Source organism: Thamnophis sirtalis, unplaced genomic scaffold (genome assembly GCF_051295495.1).
Source record: "Thamnophis sirtalis isolate CommonGarterSnake01/CBP01778 unplaced genomic scaffold, rThaSir2_p1.2 scaffold_17, whole genome shotgun sequence".
NCBI classification, from domain to species: domain Eukaryota; kingdom Metazoa; phylum Chordata; class Lepidosauria; order Squamata; family Natricidae; genus Thamnophis; species Thamnophis sirtalis.
In genome coordinates this window covers 96,153-104,592 of record NW_028261397.1, presented here as the reverse complement: position 1 = coordinate 104,592, position 8,440 = coordinate 96,153, and the positions used below count along the sequence as shown (strand labels likewise).

The 8,440-nt window shown below is 62.5% G+C and overlaps 1 protein-coding gene across 1 annotated transcript in view; it reads left to right on the top strand.

The window, feature by feature from the left end:
- Window positions 1-460: 460 nt before the first annotated feature.
- MYO1C (myosin IC) overlaps window positions 461-8,440 on the top strand; it is a 36,817-nt gene continuing 28,837 nt past the window's right edge. Inside the window, exon 1 of the mRNA XM_014059400.2 lies at window positions 461-556. The gene's annotated coding sequence lies outside the window, so the exon portion shown is untranslated. The remainder of the gene's footprint in view (window positions 557-8,440) is intronic.

Here is an 8,440-nt window from a genome sequence, read left to right as displayed (position 1 = left end):
GCCAGGCGCAACCTGCGGCGCGCCAGGTGTGTGGCTGTGCGGTGGCGGCTTTTCCCTCTGGAAGAAGCGAAATGCCCTTTTCTTGCCTACAGATGCGGCGCTCCTTAAGCCGCGCGGGCAACGCTGTGCTAGCCAGGCCAGCGTCCACAAGGGCAGCTTTTCTGTTTGCAGGAAATGCCCCGGGCTCCAAGTGCCCAACCGCAGGGGGGCTGGCACCCTCCCTTGGCAGCGGGGCTCAGAAAGGCGCGCAACCCGCCGCCAAAGTGCGGAGTCCCCGGGAGCCGAGGGGAGGGGAACGTCCCGCGGCCTCCGGGCCCCCGTCTGGGCGCTCGCCCTGCAGGAGAAGCCGCGGCCTTGGAGAGCTCCGTGCCCAGGCGCCTCGGCGCCTGCGCGCTCCGCCCGTCGCTCCGCCCGTCTGGGAGGGCCTCCGAGGCGTCGCCGCCCGCCCACCGCCCCGCGCGCCCACCTCCCCGCCGGACGCCTCTGGCCGGCGAGAGAGAAGGGCGCGGCGGGCAGAGCGCAGCTGGACCTCGCGCGTCTCGACTCCCCGGAGCAGGTAGGCCGCGCCGACGGGCCAAGCGCCGTCCCCGAGCAGGGCAGCAGCCCCGCCCCTCCACGTGCAACCGCCGCCGTGGCGGTCAGGTCGGGCGCCCGCTGCGACGTCGCCCTCGGAGCCTCTGCGGAGCGGCTGGGCAGCAGCCGGCCCCCAGCGGTCTCCCCGCGCCGTCCGGGGAGGCCGGCCACGCCGCAGCCGCTAGCCCGCTAGCGGCTGGGGCGGTCCGGCCGCCGCCCTGCCCGAGCGGTGCCCATCCCTCCCTCGGCCGCTCCCGCCAGGTCCCGCCTTGGCCGCTGGGCTGCTCGCGTGGCCGCGGCCCCGCCACCCAGGGGACTAGCGGCGAGCCCTCCCGCCCGGCGTCCGCTGCCGCGCCTGGCGGGGTTGATCCTCCCGCTGGGCCTGCAGGGGCCGCCGCTCTCGGAGCCCGGCGGCGGAAGGGGGCCTGCCCGGGCCTGCAGCGGGGTTGGGGGCGAGCCCGACCAGCCGGGAGCCTTGCCGGTGGCCGCAGCGCGGGGGGGGGGGCTGGCAACTGTGGCGCGGCTCCGTCAGCCCTCCGGGGCATCCGGGAGAGCGAGCCAGAGGAGGCCGGGCGGCTCGCCGCGGACCGCTCCCTCCCTTGCTCTCCCCGCTCGAACAAGGCGGCGGCGGCGGCCTCTCTTGCCCTGCCTGCCTCGAGACGCCCGGTGGACCGATGGCGGCGATTCCGAGCGTTTCCTCGCAAAGGCAGCGCTGGAGGGTGCCCGTTTTGGCCGCGGGCGCTTGGCCGGCTGCCCTCCTGGGGCATTTGGCCGTTCCGCCGCTTTGGTGCAGCCCGGCAGGGAGCAGAAGCCGGGCCCTGCCGGACCAAAGCTCCGGCCCACCTTCGCCCGCGGTCTCTCTCCCGGCGGCCCGCCAATTGCCCCAGGAAACTCCCCGGAGTCTCCTGGCGGGGGGCTGCGGGCAAGGGTGACCGGCTTCGGCTGGCAGCGGATGCGAGAGCGCCGGGGACTCGTGGGCTGTGGGCTCGAGTGAGAAGGTGGGAAAGTGGCCCCGGAGAAGCGAAGGGCGCCTGTGAAACCCTGAGGAGGAGGAGGAAGAGGCGTCGGGGCTCCCCTTGGCTGCCCATTGGGGACTCAGCAGGAAGTTCGGCACAGACTATTCGGGTGACCCCGGCTGAACTCTTTGGGGGGGAGGAGGAGGAGGAGGAGGGGGGCTCTAAGGCTCAGCTGAATCTCCCCCTGGACGTTAGAAAGAGGTTCACTACATGGACACAGCAGCTGGCCGACCTCCCGGTGGGTTGAACTTCATCCCGGGCTGAATGTCTGGGTGGGGGCGTTGGGTGAAGTTCTAGTCAGAAAGACTCGGGCCACCACATGCCTCCCTCCCGATCCTGGGCGGCCCTGCAAAAGAAGCCTTTGCCGCCTCCTGGGGTGTGTCTCTAACCTCCCAGCCGAGGCCAAGTGCTGGGGGTTCCCTGGTGGTCTCCCATCCCAGGCTCAGCGTGGGGATTGTTGGGTTTCTGCCTGCAAGTGCCGAGTCCGCCTGTGGGGTAGAACTGCTTGTCCTGTTTTCGGAGCACCTGAGTTTTCTGAGTAGTTCAGGTAGAGGGAAGGGAGCCAGGGAGGGTCACGGAGGGGGGGAAGTCCAGTCAGTTTCTGCCCTTGTAGTCTCCTCTTCTGCTGTGGCTGAGCCCTGTGGGATTCAGGCAGCTGTGGGTGGGATCCCTGGCTGAAAGGAGCAACTGGTGGCTCTGGGGGAGCTCCTGGCCCTCCAGGGTGGGGTGACTGGAGAGAAAGGTGCCCTGCCCCTAGGAGGAAACCTTGGACGTGTGGGTTGAGAATGCGGGGTGAGCGAAAGACTGCCCCCCTCTGGTGGACCTTGCCTGGAATTTGACCCTGCCCATGGCTCTGGGGTGGGGCGGGGCGGGGCAGGGGGAGGAGCTGTTGGTTGCTGGGTGGGGCTGTTGCCGCCCGTCTGCTCAGGCAGGTTCAGCATTCCACAGCTGCGACCCTCTGACTTTAGTAATGGCAACCCCCAAGCGGCCCTCCTGAGCCCTTGGCCCCCAGGAAGGCCCCCTCCCTTTCCCTGCTGGTCCTTCAGGTCCCCTCCCCCCATTGGCTCTGTGCTCTGGCGCAGCCTGGCGGTGAGCCTGGCAGCCCTTCTCCCTCGGACGGGGGGCTTCAGCGCTTGCTCCTTGGTGGTGGGTGCAGCAGCACCTGTGTGAGGGTTGTCCCCAAAAGGGGGGGTTGCAAGGGTCTCTGACGGCCCCTCTTCTCCTGCCCTCAAGCACTTGTGCACCTGGGCTCTGCTCCCCGCTGCCTGTCAAGTGGCCCCAGGACCCCTCCCCATCTGGCCGGAGAGTGGGATTAATGTCAGCCGGCACTCTGGCCTCCCCCCCCACACACACCAGGGAGGGAGGAGGCGGCTGCATTCCATTCGTTCCAGGGGCTTGGCTTGCGGGATTTGCTCTGGCAGCAAGGAGGTTTTGGTTCTCACCACTTACTGAGGCACCCAGCAGCTGCTTTCTCTGCCCGCCACCATCCCAGGACTTTGCTATGCCAGGGAGGAGCGCCTGGCCACTGCCCTGCATGAGCTGCCCACACCATGGCGCTGTGTGTGTGGGGGGGGGGGGAGTTGCAAATGGCTGGTTGGGAGTTTGGTCTAGCTCAGCGGGGGTGGGGGAGGGAGGAGCTGAGGCCCCTCAGAAAGGAAGAAGCCCCCATCCCCCCAAGCCTGTGCTCAGGCCAGCCGAGGCCGTTCCTGGTTAGCACTTTCATGCAGGCGGTGAATCATCTTTGTGGGCAGGGCAAGTAATGGTTTGGCAAACCCTTCAGGCTGGTGACACATACAGTGGGTGTGGCCCTGATGAGTGACAGGGCCGTTGGGGGGGGCGGGGCATCCACTCTGTTCTGCCTCTGAAGTGCTCTGCCAGCAGGGGGCAGCAGTGGCTCAGAGGTGGACTGCCTTACCCGGAGATGACAGGAAGCTCTGTGGGTCCCGTGGGGGGTGGGAATTGGTCCCCCACGGCTATCTTGCCCTCAGCTGCCAGGCCCCGCCCAGCCTTCCAAGTCGGAAAGACGCAGAGGCACCCCTGCAATCCATCCCTCTGTGTGTGAATGAGAAGGGACCTTAGAAAATCCTCCCCCCCCCCAACCCTGGAATCTCTCTGTCCATCCGAGGGTCTCCCTGGTCTGTTGGAAGACTTGCAGGGAAGGAGAACCCCCTTCCTGACCTCTTCAGACCTTCTTTCCTTCCGGCTTCACCTGCTGCGTTGGGCCCTGCCCTCCGGGGCGACCTCCGCCTCCTCTCCTGCCTTTAGATGCCTTTAGAGGTTCGCTCTCCGGCGTCCCTTCCTGACCTAAACTCAGCTGGGCCCTTTAACCTTCACAAGCCGGGCTTCCAGAATTCCTCCCACCATGGTTTGTCTGAACTGGGGTGCCAAGAGCCTCACCTGAACTCCAAGTGGGGGGGTCTAAGAAGGGCAGAGCACGAAGGGAGAGTCGCTCTTTGTTCCCGCATTGCCCATTTGAGCATTTCCCAGTCCTGGCTCACACCAGGGTCCTCCCAGTTGCGCTGCCGTCAGTTGGGTATGTATTCGTGGGGTTCTCAGTCTCCCCCTACCCACCCACCCACTTACCCCGGGCTTCGGCCTGTGGCTCCTGTCTGCAGAGACCCAGCCTGAGCCACTTAGCCATGAAGGGACCTGCTGGGCGCCAACCCTGCTGGATGGCGGGCTGAAGGGTTAGGGCCCTTTCGTCTCCTGCCACCTGCTGCCCCTTTCTGCTGCCCCCCATTGGGAAGTGGGGGAAAGGGGGCTGTTCCTAAGGCAGAGCCGGATCCTCGGGGCTCCTGCCTGACCAGCCTCATGTGGCCCAGAAGGTTGGGGCCACTGAAGAACCAGGGACAGTGGCTGAAGGGAAGCGGTCAAAAGAGGAGGGTAGCGGTCTGGGTGACTGGGGGAGGCCACGCCTTCCCTTCCAGCCGGTGTATTTGTAAGTCCTCAGCTTAAGATTGCAACTGGGATGGGGAACCTAAGTGGATCTTCGTGTGACCAGTCTTGATTTTATGACCATTTGCTGCCACCTTTGAGTGAAACTAGCTGCCCCCATTGACTCGGCTTGTCATCCAGGAAAGCTGCAACCCGCAGTTGCCCCCCCCCCCGCTGCAAACCTCTGCCACCATGTGAGACAATTGCAGAGCATCCGAATTGTGATCACAGGCCTGAACGATTGGTGGTTACTTTACAGATGGGTAATAAGTGGTTTTTTCTGGGGCTGTTGTATTTTTTGTTCGTCATTAAAAAAAACCTGTCGCAACTTGAGGACCACCTGCAGTCTTGGGTCTTGCTGAAGAAGGCTTGGCCAGCAGGAATGGTAACCGAAGGTGCCATCTGTCCTGGGAGGGGCCCTGCGTGGAGGTCTTCCAAATTGGGTGCAGCCAATTGATGAGCCTCTGGTCAGAGAGCTTGGATGTCCCTGTGTGGCTCGTGGTGTTTGTGTGGCTCATGCGTGTTTCATGGAGGTGGGTTTTGCGCACTTGGGTTGGTCTGCCTCGGGCTGCAGGCGGGGCCCTTAGGAGCTCTGGCCTGTCCCCTTGGCCCTCTGGCTGACTGGGGGCTGTTTGCCAAGTGGGACCTAAGCCGGAAGGGAGCCTGGGGGTTGCCTGGGACTGCCTCCCACCTCTCTGGTGGCTCCTCCCCCTCCCCCTCCTCCTCCCCCTCCTCCTCCTCCTCCTCCTCCTCCCAGGCAGCTGTTTTCCAAGCAAAGTCTGCTTCCTTGCTGTTTAAGCCTCAGCTCAGGGCAAGAAATATTTCTTCTCCTGCTCCCTGAAGTAACTTTGAACCATTCTACTTGCCTTCTACGTAGCAGTTCCTTCAGAGACGCCGAGGCACCCGCAACGTCTCCCTGCGGTCGTCCTCTCTGTCCCGCGTTCGTCATAATCCGAGCCTCTGCCTGTTGTTCAGAGGTTTTCCCTGCCTGGAATTGTGCTTGGTTTTTTTGCAACAGGATTTTGGCTCACATTCAGTTTGTGATCCACTGAGACAGTTCGATTCGCTGCATTGATCCCTCCCCTCTCCACCTTCTACGCTCCAGGCTTTGATTTCCCTACGCAGATCCAAGACTTTGCATTTGTTCTTCTTGAGATTCGTCTTGCTGGGCTTGATCAATTGTTCCAGCTCTTCCTGGTTATCAATGGAGATTCTTGGTCAGCCGACTCATGGTTGTCCCGAAGGCAGCTGAATCCGGATACTTTATTCTAAGGAGTTTGCAATTCTGTGTCTCCTGTGCAAATGTAGTAAGTCATATTTCCAAATCCTCTTCCGAGTCATTGATGGAGATCCACAGGCCAACGAGCATCATCTGCAGCTTCGACAAAGCCCAGGACCCGTTTAATAGTAGCACATTTTGCCCTCCTCTTTGACAGCTTTGCTGACGTGACGGTCTCTCTCAGCGTCACCCCCTGCGAAAGGAAAGCGGGTGGGTTAGGGTTATTTTATATTTATTTTATTTATTTTATTTTATTATTTGCCGCCCATCTCTCTGTGAGGAGACTGAGGGGCTTACAAGATGAAAATAAAACTGTGTGTTGGGTGTTGTGTAAAATAACAAACAACAATTGCAATAAAAATACAGATATAACTGAAAGATGGGCGGAAGGGGGCCAGCTGGGGGGGGGGGAGATGAGAGCCGCCATTAGTCGATCAACACCCCCCAAGCCAAGCAATAGAGCCAGGTCTCCAGTCAGGTGGGGGGGGGGGACTTGATCTGATCTCGGGGGGGGGGGCAAGATGTTCCCATTTATTTTTATGAACGCACAACGTGGCACAAATACTCAGAAGCTGCTACGTAATGGACAGGTTCCAATGGACTCCATCGATGAGACCCGCCTGAAGACCAAGATAAGGTTGTCTCTCCTGGGGGGGGCAGCAGCAGCTGGGGGGGGGCAGGACTAAACTGGGGAGGGGAACCGGGGTCCCTTTGGGAAACCTCAACCAAACTGCTTCCCAGCTCTTGTGGCCCAGGAGCTGCTTCCCCTGTCGCTGCCACAAGGGGGCCTCACCCCCAACCCACCCCGGTCTTTGCCACCTGCTGCCTCTGCCTGGGGAGTCTTTTGGCCCTGTTTGTGTGTGTGTGTGTGTGTGTGTGCCTCCTGGGCTTCTCCGCCCTGGAGATTTGGTGTGTTTGTGTGGATGTGGGCACCTGTTTTCTCCTGCTGGGAAAAGGCTGCTGGCGCTGAAGAAACAAGCCCTTGGGTGCCCGGAGGCGCCTGATTGCCAGTCTACACAGGGATAATGTGGCGGCTTTTGAGTGGGGCTGCTTACTGGGGGCTTTGGGGAGGAGGAGGAGGAGGATTCTGGTCCCTGGAGTGGGGAGGCCTCCCTCGTCCTGCCTGGGTGAAAGCTGGTACGCCTGCCGCACACAGGGTGCCCCTTTTCAGAGCTCCCGCCTGACTAGGTGCCGGATGAGCAGCCTGGGCCGCTTCCTCCCGTGGGGTGGATCTAGGGAGACCACCTTGCTCTACTGCCCCCACCCCACTCCGTGCTGACCAACGGTTCCTGCCGTGAGGAGCCCCTGGCTGCCCTCGGCCGATCTGCCCTTATACAGCCATGACTCTTCTTGGCACCTTCCCTGGGACTCTGCTGAGTGAGGAAATCCTGTTTCCTCCCGTGGAAAATGCAGCTCAGAGTCTCTCTGGGGAGTTCTTGCACCCCTCCCTGGAAAGGAATGGAGGCTGTCCGGGGGGGGGGGGGGGGGCAGGGGGCTTGGAGAAAGCTCCTCCCAACAGCTCGGATTGCTATGCCCCTCAGCGCAGCCCCAGGGACCTCAGGCGTGTTTGGGCCAGTAAATCCCCTTGGGTCCCGTCCCCCCCCCCCCCGCCCGCTTTGAGATCCTGAGGACTAGAAGTCTTTTCACCCGATTGCTGGAGAGCCGGGCGGCTGAGGACCCTGCCCTGTGGGCTGCTGCTGCTGCTGCTTCCGCCTCCTCTCCCGGGAGTGGTGGGCCGCTGGAGGGCCGCTTCCACGGGGAAGGGTTGCAGCCAGGCAGGCTTTTCCTGCAAAGGCATTTTTTCTCCTTAAAAGGGAAGGGTTGGCCGGCCAGGAGGGGAAGGAGGAGGCGGCTGTAGCTGGGCCACATCTGGCAGGCCACAGATGACATCGCTGAAGACGGCGGCGGCCTCCGTGCTTGGCCAGGGAGCCTCAGAGGGGCGGCTGTCTTGCAGGATCCTAGGCCGCAGGAGTGAGCGGGGTCCAGGAGGTCATCTAGTCCAACCCCTGCCCAGGACAGGAAGGGGTCCACAGAATACGGAGCTGGCCACCCAGAGGGAACTTCACTGCGGTTTTAGGCAGACTGTTCCTCTGCGGAGTAGCTTGCATCCGACTGGTTCCTCTCCCTTAATTTTATTTACTTACTGAAATAATTTCCCTGGCTGCCCATCTACATCACGATTCAAGGCAACTGTGGGAAAGGAGGGTGCCCATCGCCCAAGTGAACTCGGGTTTCCCAGCCATCCGGCCCCATCGCCGGCAGAGTTGGTCTCGCCTCCTGGTGGCCAAAGGTCCCCCGTCTGGTGGTCCGGCTGCTCTCCGGTCCCCACTCTTGAGCCCTGGCCTTCTTTTCTGCAGGCCAGACCGGCTGCCCCTCCTAACGCTCCTCCTGGGGGGGGGTTTCCTCCTCTGGACCCCCACCGGCTTCGTTTCATCCAACCAGCCTCCAGGAGACCGAAATAGGCACTGCCCCCCCCCCCCCGATCATTTCTGCCTTGCTAGTTGCTGCCTCGCAGGGTCTGCTCCTGTGCAGTTGGGGGGGGGGGGCTCCCTTCTCCCAGGGCAGGTTCCCCGTTGCCTCCGAATGAGGAGCTTGTGCCCGATCAGCCCCAACCTGTTTGATTTGCCCTGACCTTGAA